This window comes from Bos grunniens, chromosome 2, assembly GCF_055505025.1.
Source record: "Bos grunniens cultivar Pamir isolate PY7600 chromosome 2, Bosgru_T2T1.0, whole genome shotgun sequence".
Classification (NCBI taxonomy): Eukaryota; Metazoa; Chordata; class Mammalia; order Artiodactyla; family Bovidae; genus Bos; species Bos grunniens.
Window position 1 is genome coordinate 118,556,012 of NC_141166.1, and position 12,600 is coordinate 118,568,611.

General features: G+C 43.9%; 1 pseudogene; it reads right to left on the bottom strand.

Annotated features, from left to right (window-relative positions):
* Positions 1 to 1,808: 1,808 nt before the first annotated feature.
* LOC147378645 (oxidation resistance protein 1 pseudogene) lies at positions 1,809 to 3,007 on the bottom strand (annotated as a pseudogene).
* Positions 3,008 to 12,600: the final 9,593 nt, after the last annotated feature.

Genomic DNA, 12,600 nt, shown 5'->3' on the forward strand with positions numbered 1-12,600 from the left:
TGCACTGATCACTGAGGAAGGCTGTCTTATCTCTCCTTGCTATTCTTTGGAACTCTGCATTCAAATGGGTATATCTTTCCTTTTCTCCTTTGCCTTTCGCTTCTCTTTTCATAGCTGTTTGCAAGGCATCCTCAGATAACCATTTTGCCTTTTTCATTTCTTTTTCTTGGGGATATGGTCTTGATCACTGTCTCCTGTACAATGTCATGAATCTCCATCCATAGTTGATCAGCCACTTTATCTCAGATCTAGTCCCTCAAATCTATTTCTCACTTCCACTGTATAATCATAAGGTATTTGATTTAGGTCATACCTGAATGGTCTAGTGGTTTCCCCTACTTCCTTCAATTTAACTCTGAATTTGGCAATAAGGAGTTCATGATCTCAGCTACAGTTAACTCCTGGTCTTGTTTTTGCTGACTTATAGAGCTTCTCCATCTTTGTCTGCAAAGAATGTAATCAATCTGGTCCCATGTTGATCATCTGGTGATGTCCATGTGTAGAGTCTTCTCTTGTGTTGTTGGAAGAGAGTGTGTGCTATGACCAGTGCGTTCTCTTGGCAAACTCTGTTAGCCTTTGCCCTGCTTCATTCTGTATTCCAAGGCCAAATTTCCCATTACTCCTGGTATTTCTTGACTTCCTACTTTGGCATTCCAGTTCCCTATGATGAAAAGGACATATTTTTTTTGGTGTTAGTTCTAGAAGGTCTTGTAGGTCTTCATAGAACTGTTCAACTTCAGCTTCTTCAGCATTATTGGTTAGGGCATAGACTTGGATTATTGTGATATTGAATGGTTTGCCTTGGAAATGAACAGAGATCATTCTGTCATTTTTGAGACTGCATCCAAGTATTGCATTTGGGACTCTTCTGTTGACTATGATGGCTACTCCATTTCTTCTAAGGGATTCTTGCCCACAGTAGTAGATATAGTGGTCATCTGAGTTAAATTCACCTCTTCTAGTCCATTTTAGTTCGCTGATTCCTAAGATGTCGATGTTCACTCTCGCTGTCTCCTATTTGACCACTTCCAATTTGCCTTGATTCATGGACCTAACATTCCAGATTCCTATGCAATATTGCTCTTTACAGCATCGGACTTCCATTACCAGTCACATACACAACTGGGTGTTGTTTTTGCTTTGGCTCCATCTCTTCCTTTTTTCTGGAGTCACTTCTCCACTGATCTCCAGTAGCATATCGGGCACCTACTGACATCAGGAAGCTTCCATAAGCCTCTTATCCTTCTCCATCAAAGGGCAGACAGACTGAAATACTAACCAATCTGATCACATGGACCATAGCCTTGTCTAACTCAATGAAACTATGAGCCATGCTGTGTCAGTCAGTTCAGTTCAGTCGCTCAGTCGTGTCCGACTCTTTGTGACCCCATGAATCACAGCACGCCAGGCCTCCCTGTCCATCACCAACTCCTGGAGTTCACTCAGACTCACATCCTTCAAGTCAGTGATGCCATCCAGCCATCTCATCCTCTGTCGTCCCCTTCTCCTCCTGCCCCCAATCCCTCCCAGCATCAGAGTCTTTTCCAATGAGTCAACTCTTCACATGAGGTGGCCAAAGTACTGGAGTTTCAGCTTCAGAATCATTCCCTCCAAAGAAATCCCAGGGCTGATCTCCTTCAGAATGGACTGGTTGGATCTCCTTGCAGTCCAAGGGACTCTCAAGAGTCTTCTCCAACACCACAGTTCAAAAGCATCAATTCTTCGATGCTGTATAGGGCCACCCATGTCGGACAGGTCATAGTGGAGAGTTCAGACAAAATGTGGTCCACTGGAGAAGGGTTGACAGTTTACTTTTGTTTAAATCCTATTGCTTCCTGACAAGGAATACTTTTCTTTTTCAACTCCTTCTTGCCGTAGTGAATTCTCATTCAGAGGAAAATCCTGGTTACCTTTTATGCCTAAGTTTGTTCTTTAGGACCTGATGTTTCTTGAAGACCTTCTGTAGCCTGTTCTCCTTCCTTAGTGGCCATTTCAAGATTATTTAAGCCAGTTTTAGGAGAGAGTCCCCACTTCATTGGTAGTATGTCCAGAATCAGATTTAAGTGACCAGGAGCTCTAGCAGCCTCTGATATGACTGTCGAACATTCTGCTGCACTCTGTTTGATGGTCTGCATAGACTTGATGCACCAGATGATTTATGTTGCTACAGCTCATCTGAAGAAATAAAAAAGAAAGAAACTCTCTCCTCTTGTAAAGGAGAGAGTTCTGATTCCATCAGCGTCTTCAGAAAGAGACTCTTGGTGCTCCTAGGAGCAGTGCTGGCACTATCATTGCCTGTATCACGGATTCTTGAGTCTATTTCATCAGTGTTACTTCTTGTCATTTTCTTTAGGTGGCAGAAGTCCCTTCCTGATGACTGATCTATCTCCATGAGTAAGGATTCCTTTATTTTTCCATCCAAAATTTTCTTTGTAGATTGCAGATATACAATTCCATTGGCTACATGATGCCATATTCCTCACAGCTGTTCTCTTGAACCAGGGGGTCTGTTTTATGTGGATCAAATGTTATATTATTTGGTGTAACTAGCAACATACCACTGACTGTGCTCTTGCCACTGGTAGTATATCTGCAGTTAACTTTAAGAAATTTCTCACTAAGTGTTTCTTCCTCTTCAGAAGTGGAAGATACAACTCATGCAGGTCGAATACCAGTAAAAGCAGTTGAGGGAGTTCCTTCTTTTGAGTGGACTACATCAGGATTAGTAGTCTTATCAGATTCAGCCTCAGATGATGTTTGTGACAGAGGACTTACGGGGCTTAGAGATGGAGGGTGCTCAACACTGGAGACTTATTCAGAATTGAGAACATTATAAAACCTGTCCATTAACAACTGCTAGGGAGAATATTTAATTGAACAAGTTTGTTGAGCTTGTATCAAATTTCAGGGCTATACTATTCAAAGAATCCTTTGATTCAACAGTATATTCAATAGTCCCTTTGGGTTTCTGAAAAGGCATTCTTCTCTCATCTTTCTTGTCTAGAGTTTTTTTGGCCAGTGTCCCAGACAGGAATGCAAGTCCACCAGAATGTGTGGTGGGGTGGGAGCTGGAGTGTAGGAATTGGAGAGCAATCCCAGAGTGAGGACTACTTTTGAGTGCAGGGAGATGGCCTGAGGAGACAGGAGGAAGGAGAGTGTGGTGGGAAATGCTTTTGGAGGAAAGCCAGGCTGTCCCAGAGGCAGAGCGCTACTGCTGAGTCGCGTGCAGCGTGTGGAGCCTTCACTGTTAGCCTCTCTGCGTACGCTCTACAGCATTTTAAACTAGATGCTCATGCATGATCCTGCTGACACCAGTTGGGGGTTGCATTCCATAGGCCTGATCACTGTTTGTCTGGAATCCCACAGGTGGGTTTACTTGGCTTGACCGGGTGGATGGAATGTTGCCTTCCCATCACTCACATCGCCCTTCTGTGTTGTTTAGGGATGTGGGGCCATAGTTTGAAACATGGCATCAGTGGGTAAGGTTGTAGGATATCTGGTGTATTATGCCTCGGAAGAGTTTTCGGAGCATGTGAAACAAGTGCTGTATGTACAGTTTAATGTAGCGTGCCCCACACCTTGGATCCAGTTGTATGTGGGAGTTAGGCTAAAGCATTGGAATAGCCCCCTGGAAGGTGTGTGTGTGTAACTAGTGGAGGTGAAGGGGTGGCAGTTTTACCCCATTTAGATTGTTAATTACCGCTGGACCCAGGAGGTTCAGGGGAAATGCATGAAGAGGGTAATAGCCAGCTGGGGTTGTTAATGGCGTATCCAGCATTCTTTTAAATGGCCTCCCTGGTAGCTCAGCTGGTAAAGAATCTGCCTGCAATGCAGGAGATCCCAGTTTAATTCCTGGGTTGGGAAGATCTGGAGAAGGGATAGGCTACCCACTCCAGTATTCTTGGGCTTCCCTGGTGACTCAGCTAGTAAAGAATCCCCCTGCAATGTGGGAGACCTGGGTTCCATCCCTGGGTTGGGAAGATCCCCTGGAGAAGGGAAAGGCTACCCACTCCAGTATTCTGGCCTGGAGAATTCCATGGACTGTATAGTCCATTGGTTCACAAAGAATTGGACAAGACTCTTTTAAATGTTCCGCTTGAAATACGATTCTCAAATATCAATAGTAATAAAAGGCCTTCCATAGATCATTTCAAATGGGCTAAGACTCAGACCACTCCTGGGGTCTACATGGACCTTTAGTAGTGCAATAAGAAGAAAGTTGGTCCAAGGTTCATGAATTTCTTGACAGAGCTTTGCTGTGGTTTTCTTTAAAGTGTGGTTCATTTTCTCTACCTTCCCTGAAGACTGGGGCAGCCAAGAGATGTTTACTTTACGGTGTATCCCTAGGGGCATAGTAAGTCCCTGTGAGATTTGGGCTATAAAAGAGGGCCTGTTACTGTTCTGGAGGGACTTTGGAAGTCCAAATCAAGGGATTATTTCTTTTAAAAGGGACTTATAGATTTCCATAGCCTTTTCAGATCAGGCAGAAAAGGCTTCAACCCATCTAGTGAAAAGTATCAGAAGATATTTATATCCTGATTGTGGGGGCATTTAAGTGAAATCTACCAGTCTCCGCCCACCTCCACCCCAGATATGTCACTTGGCATTGGATTGGCCTGAGTAATGATGGGGATATTGAGTGGGTCTGTGGGTTATTCTGGTCACATAAATCACAGGCAAGCATTACTTGTTTTTCTGTTCTTTTAAGCCCCTTCCCTGAGAAAGCCTTTTGTGTCAAGTCCCATAGTGCACCCCTCCCATAATGGGTGGCATCATGTAAACTCTTAGTTTCCATTGTAGGGACTCAGGAATTAGAACCTTACCCTCCTTTTTATACCAGACTGTGCTTCCCTTCTCATAGCCCTGTTTCTCAGCATTTTCTTGTTCTTTTGGAGAATACTGGGGAAGGCTACAGAGTTCAGGGTGATCAATCACTAGGGCCATAACTTGTTCAGGCTCTTGCAGATGAGCTGCCTTTTTTGCAATTTGATAAACTTTGCTGTCTCCTTGGCTCACAAGAGATCCATTCCTCTGATGGCCCCTACAGTGGCTACCCGGGTTGGGAGCTGCACCCCATCTAAATGAGCCAGAATCACATCTTTATGTTTTATAGGAGAATTTCTAGTGGTTAACATTCCTCTTTCTTTCCAAATGGTAGTATGAGCATGTAGCATGTGGAACCCATAATTAGAGTCAATAGAAGCATTTAATTTCTTATCCTTCCCTAACTGCAAAGCTCCCATTAGTGAATTAGTTCCACATCTGTGCTGATGTCTGGGTTGGTGGGGCCTTTGCTTCTGTGACTTGATCTAGACTAGCAATGGCATGCCCCACCTTTCAGGTTCCCATTTCTATAAAACTGCTCCCATAAGTAAACCATTTGACCTCATGGCTGTCAAGAGATTCATCTAGAAGATCAGATCTGCTGGAGTGAGTTTGTTCTATGGTGTTTATACAATGATGCAGTAAGTCTCCACTCTCAACTACTGGAAGCAGAGTTGCTGGGTTCAGGGTTTGGCACACTTATAATGTTGAGGGTCTCTGTTAGGAGGGCCTGATATCTTGTTAACCTTCCTCCAGTCAACCAATGATGATCTTTGACTTCCAGCACTGACTGTACCTGATAAAGGCTTAACACATCTTCGTGTTGACCCAGGGTAAGCTTGGAAGCCTCATTAACCAGCAAGACTATGGCTGCTATTGCCAGCAGGCAGTTTGGTCATTCCAAGGCCACTCTGTCCAGTTGTTTTGAAAAATAAGCCACTGGTCTCTGATGTGGTCCCAGATTTTGGGTCAGGACTCATAGTACTATCCCCGATCTCTTGTGAATGTATAGGGTAAAGGGCTTGTCCAAATTTGGAAGTCTCAGTGCTAATGCTCTGCTTAACACAGTCTTTAGAGTCACTGGTGGTTGCTCTTTCAACGAAGGGATTCCCTTTCTTCTTCCTTTAGAGCCTCAGAGAAGGCTTTGGCTTTAAGGCCATAATTTGGAATCCAGATGTGACAGAACCCAGTCATCCTGAGAAAGCCTTGGAGTTGCCTCTTTTTGGTTGGAGATCATAATCACCAGTTGCTCTTTTCTGACCTGTGGCCCCAGGGGTCAAAACAGATCCTAAATATTGAACCCATTGCTGTGATATTTGAGCCTTGGTTGATGAGATATATCCGTTTTTGACCAGAAAATTTAAGACCTTAACAGTATTTTGATCTGAGTCTTGTTCGGTCTCACTACTTATCAATCAATCATCAACATATTGTAGCAGAGTTCCCTTTTTAAGGATCACATCCCTTGCTAATGCATTTCCAAAAATAATGGGGGCTGTCCTGAACACCCTGTGGAAGCACTGTCCATGTATATTGGGTAGCCTCCAGGGTGTCAGGGTCCCTCCATACAAAGACAAAAAGATACTGGGAGTATGGATGGAGGGGAATACAGAAAAATGCATCTTTGAGGTACCAAACAGAGAAATACTGAGCGCTCCGCAGCATGCGGTGACAAGGTGTGTGGGTTTGGCATCTGTGGGTGAACAGGGATGACTGCCTCCTTCATTGCTCTAAGTCTTGCACAAACTGACGATGCTGTCCATTAGGCTTCTGACTGGGGAGGGTCAGGGTGTTTCAAGGGGATTGGCAGGGCCTAATGAGTCTGCATTTTAGAAATTTGGTGACTGGTAGCTGGAGTCCCCTCAGAGCTTCTTACTTTCAAGGATATTCTCTCTGGATGTTCCCTCCCAGGCCTTACTCTTATTTCTGTACAGGGGAACATGTTTTGCCCTGCTTGGCACTGAAGTATCTTAAACTGCTGTTATCTACTTGCTCTCTAATTTCTTGGGGGATGTCTTGGAAAATATTTTGATGACCAGCAGGTGGGTCATTGGGGGCTACCAATAGATGCATTCTCTGTTTGAATTCTCTGCCTGTTTGGACTTCACCCTTTAGGGGACTGGAATGCAAAAGTAGGAAGTTAAGAAACACCTGGAGTAACAGGCAAATTTGGCCTTGGAATACAGAATGAAGCAGGGCAAGGACTAATAGAGTTTGGCCAAGAAAATGCACTGATCATAACAAACACCCTCTTCCAACAACACAAGAGAAGACTCTACACATAGACATCACCAGAAGGTCAACACCGAAACCAGACTGATTACATTCTTTGCAGCCAAAGATGGAGAAGCTCTATACAGTCAGCAAAAACAAGACCAGGAGCCGACTGTGGCTCAGATCATGAACTCCTTATTGCCAAATTCAGACTTAAATTGAAGAAAGTAGGGAAAACCACTAGACCATACACGTATGACCTAAATCAAATCCCTCATGATTCTACAGTGGAAGTGAGAAATAGATTTAAGGGCCTAGATCTGATAGAGTGCCTGATGAACTATGGAATGAGGTTCGTGACATTGTACAGGAGACAGGGATCAAGACCATCCCCATGGAAAAGAAATGCAAAAAAGCAAAATGGCTGTCTGGGGAGGCCTTACAAATAGCTGTGAAAAGAAGAGAAGTGAAAAGCAAAGGAGAAAAGGAAAGATATAAGCATCTGAATGCAGAGTTCCAAAGAATAGCAAGAAGAGATAAGAAAGCCTTCTTCAGTGATCAATGCAAAGAAATAGAGGAAAACAACAGAATGGGAAAGGCTAGAGATCTCTTCAAGAAAATTAGAGATACCAAGGGAAAATTTCATGCAAAGATGGGCTCAATAAAGGACAGAAATGGTATGGACCTAACAGAAGCAGAAGATATTAAGAAGAGGGGGCAAGAATACACAGAAGAACTGTACAAAAAATGATCTTCACGACCCAGATAATCATGATGGTGTGATCACTGACCTAGAGCCAGACATCCTGGAATGTGAAGTCAAGTGGGCCTTAGAAAGCATCACTACGAACAAAGCTAGTGGAGGTGATGGAATTCCAGTTGAGCTATTCCAAATCCTGAAAGATGATGCTGTGAAAGTGCTGCACTCAGTATGCCAGCAAATTTGGAAAACTCAGCAGTGGCCACAGGACTGGAAAAGGTCAGTTTTCATTCCAATCCCAAAGAAAGGCAATGGCAAAGAATGCTCAAACTACTGCACAATTGCACTCATCTCACACACTAGTAAAGTAATGCTCAAAATTCTCCAAGCCAGGCTTCAGCAATATGTGAACCGTGAACTTCCTGACGTTCAAGCTGGCTTTAGAAAAGGCAGAGGAACCAGAGATCAAATTGCCAATATCCGCTGGATCCTGGAAAAAGCAAGAGAGTTACAGAAAAATATCTATTTCTGCTTTATTGACTATGCCAAAGCCTTTGACTATGTGGATCACAGTAAACTGTGGAAAATTCTGAAAGAGATGGGAATACCAGACCACCTGATCTGCCTCTTGAGAAATCTGTATGCAGGTCAGGAAGCAACAGTTAGAACTGGACATGGAACAACAGACTGGTTCCAAATAGGAAAAGGAGTATGTCAAGGCTGTATATTGTCACCCTGCTTATTTAACTTATATGCAGAGTACATTATGAGAAACGCTGGGCTGGAAGAAGCACAAGCTGGAATCAAGATTGCCGGGAGAAATATCAATAACCTTAGATATGCAGATGATACCACCCTTATGGTAGAAAGTGAAGAGGAACTCAAAAGCCTCCTGATGAAAGTGAAAGTGGAGAGTGAAAAAGTTGGCTTAAAGCTCAACATTCAGAAAACGAAGATCATGGCATCTGGTCCCATGACTTCATGGGAAATAGATGGGGAAACAGTGGCTAACTTTATTTTTGGGGGCTCCAAAATCACTGCAGATGGTGACTGCAGCCATGAAATTAAAAGATGCTTACTCCTTGGAAGGAAAGTTATGTCCAACCTAGATAGCATATTCAAAAGCAGAGACATTAGTTTGCCAACAAAGGTTCATCTAGTCAAGGCTATGGTTTTTCCTGTGGTCATGTATGGACGTGAGAGTTGGACTGTGAAGAAGGCTGAGCACTGAAGAAATGATGCCTTTGAACTGTGGTGTTGGAGAAGACTCTTGAGAGTCCCTTGGACTGCAAGGAGATCCAACCAGTCCATTCTGAAGGAGATCAGCCCTGGGATTTCTTTGGAAGGAATGATGCTAAAGCTGAAACTCCAGTACTTTGGCCACCTCATGCGAAGAGTTGACTCATTGAAAAAGACTGATGCTGGGAGGGATTGGGGGCAGGAGGAGAAGGGGACAACAGAGGATGAGATGGCTGGATGGCATCACTGACTCAATGGACGTGAGTCTGGGTGAGCTCCGGGAGTTGGTGATGGACAAGGAGGCCTGGTGTGCTGCGATTCATGGGGTCACAAAGAGTCGGACACAACTGAGCGACTGAACTGAACTTATTTAGCAGCTCTCTCCCAAGGAAGGCATTCTGGCATATACAAAAAGGAGTGAGTAATATTAATGGACCCGACTCCATAGGCAAGGGGAGACATAAATTACGAGGAACTGGGGCCCATCAAGTTGCCCCTGGATCATCCCATAGGAGGGCACTCAGGACATTCCCCTTCCAGTGACCTCCTTCTGACAAAAGGTACCCTGATCCAGGCCCAGGAAGCTTCCTGGCAGCCTGTCCAGCCTTCTCAGCCCTCTGGGGTCCCCTCAAGGTGGTGGGTGAGTCAGAGCAGCCAAAAGTTCTGTTTTCTTTATTAACCTCTTATCCTTATTGGTCTTGTCTGTTAAGTCTTGGTTGTTATAGACCTTTAAAGACCTCCTTTATCAAGGTTGACAATGAGGTTTGGGGCCCAGCCTTGAGCTTTCGTATTTTTCTCCTAATGTCAGGAGTTGTTGTTGCTGTTCATTCGCTTGGTCATGTCTGAATCTTTGCACCCCATGGACTGCAGCATGCCAGGCTTCCCTGTCCATCACCATCTCCCAGAGTTTACTCAAACTCATGTCCATTGAGTCAGTGATGCCATCCAACCATCTCATCCTCTGTTGTCCCCTTCTCCTCATGCCTTCAATCTTTCCCAGCATCAGGGTCTTTTCCAATGAGTCGGCCCTTCCAATCAGGTGGCCAAAGTATTGGAGCTTCAGCTTCAGTCCTTCCAATGAATATTCAGTATTGATTTCCTTTAGGACTGACTGGTTTGATCTCCTTGCTGTCCGAGGGACTCTAAAGAGCCTTCTCCAACACCACAGTTCAAAAGCATCAATTCTTTGGCACTCAGCCTTCTTTATGGTCCAGCTCTCACATCCATACAGGACTATTGGATAAACCATAGCTTTGACTAGATCGACCTTTGTCAGCAAAGTAATGTCTCTGCTATTTAGGTTTGTCATAAATTTTCTTCCAAGGAGCAAGCATCCTTTAATTTCATGGCTGCAGTCACCATCTGCAGTGATTTTGGAGCCCAAGAAAATAAAGCCTGTCATTGTTTGTTTTTTCCCCATCTATTTGCCATGAAGTCATGGGACCAGATGCCATGATCTTTATTTTTTGAATGTTGAGTTTTAAGCCAGCTTTTTCGCTCTCCTTTCACTTTTATCAAGAGGCTCTTTAGTTCCTCTTCACTTTCTGCTGTAAGGGTGGTGTCATCTACATATCTGAGGTTATTGATATTTCTCCTGGCAATCTTGATTCCAGTTTGTGCTTCATCGAGCCCTGCATTTCACGTGATGTACTCTGCATATAAGTTAAATAAGCGGGGTGACAATATACAGCCTTGACGTACTCCTTTCCCAATTTGGAACCAGTCTGTTGTTCCATGTCCAGTTCTAACTGTTGCTTCTTGACCTGCATAAAGGTTTCTCAGGAGGCAGGGAAGATGGTCTGGTATTCCCATCTCTCTTAGAATTTTCCATAGTTTGTTATGATCCACACAGTCAAAGGCTTTAGTGTAGTCAATAAAGCAGAAATAGATGTTTTTCTGGAATTCTCTTGCTTTTTCTATGTTCCAATGAATGTTGGCAATTTGATCTCTGGTTCCTCTGCCTTTCCTAACTCCAGCTTGAACATCAGGAAGTTCTCAGTTCACATACTTTTGAAACCTGGCCTGGAGAATTTAGAGCATTACTTTGCTAGCATGTGAGATGAGTGCAATTGTGCAGTAGTTTGAGTATTCTTTGGCATTGTCTTTCTTTGGGATTGAATGAAAACCGACCTTTTGATTGAATGAAAACTCAGCCACTGCTGAGTTTTCCAAATTTGCTGGCATATTGAGTGTAGCACTTTCACAGCATCATCTTTTAGGATTTGAAATAGCTCAGCTGGAATTCCATCACATCCACTAGCTTTGCTCGTAGTGATTTTTCCTAAGTCCCACTTGACTTTGCACTCCAGGATGTCTGGCTCTAGGTGAGTGATTACACCACTGTGGTTATCTGGGTGGTTACGAATCTTATTTGTATAGTTCCTTGTGTATTCTTGCCACCTCTTCTTAATATCTTCTGCTTCTGTTAGGTCCATACCATTTCTGTCCTTTATTTTGTCCATCTTTGCATGAAATGTTCCCTTGGTATCTCTAATATTCTTTAAGAGATCTCTAGTCTTTCCCATTCTATTGTTTTCCTCTATTTTTTAGCATTGTTCACTTAGAAAGGCTTTCTTATCTCTGTCTGCTATTCTTTGGAACTCTGCATTCAGATGGATATATCTTTCCTTTTCTCCGTTGCCTTTCATGTCTCTTTTTGTAGCTATTTGTAAGGAATCCTTAGACAACCATTTGATAAAAAGCACAGCCAGTAGTGTCTCCCTTTTGTGGACTCAGGGTGTATATTCATGTACTAGCTGGCTCAGGAAGATTGCAGCTTTCCATTTTTCTTCTCTGTAACCTCTTAGAACTTACCTAGTTTACAGGCTTTACCATACACTTTTTCATTCCTTCCGATAGACAAATAACATGTCTCATCCTAGCGTGGCCTACTTGATCTTCATAGTCCCAGCTTGGGTCATGTTCTGGGACTGCATCCTCACTCCCCTGATAAATTTGCTGATGCGGGTTGGTGGCCAGTAGGCCATCTGCCTGTTCCTTGGTGTTTCTCAGTATATGCTCAGCTTGTAACAGTGGGCCCGAATGACCGTGATGTTCTGTCAGGTGAGAGTGTGTCAACCCCAGCCTGACAAATTTGGTCCTAAACTTGTCAGGGTTCTCTGAGAACCTGCCACATCTCTGCTTACAGATTCCCAAGTCTCCCACTGAAAAGGGGACGTGCATTCTAGCTGCTTCCTGAAGGGGGTAAAGGCTTTGTGGGACAAAAGTGGGGGTTAACTTTGAACCTGATCAGAGCTCCGCTGGGAAAAGCACTGGGGCACTGATTTGGGGGTTTTGATTTGTCAGGGTGGCGAGGTGGGAGTCCAGGAGCTGAAGGAGGTGGTGAAGGGGAAGAAAAAGGGGCTCAAGAAGGAGGCTTAGTGTGCCGATGACTAATTAAGAGACTGGAAGACGGGGGGTCTGTGAGAACGTCTGGCTCCCAATCTTTGGGAACAACATAGGCATAGAGGCTCCACACACATGATAAAAATCCCTCAGGCCTGAGTCTTGGTTAAGTATAAAGGCCTGCACACACGGGACCTTTCTCCATTTTGGGGACTGCTTACAAAAATAGATCCAGTAGTAAAATGGTGTTAAAGTTTAAGAGATCCAGTTGATCATTG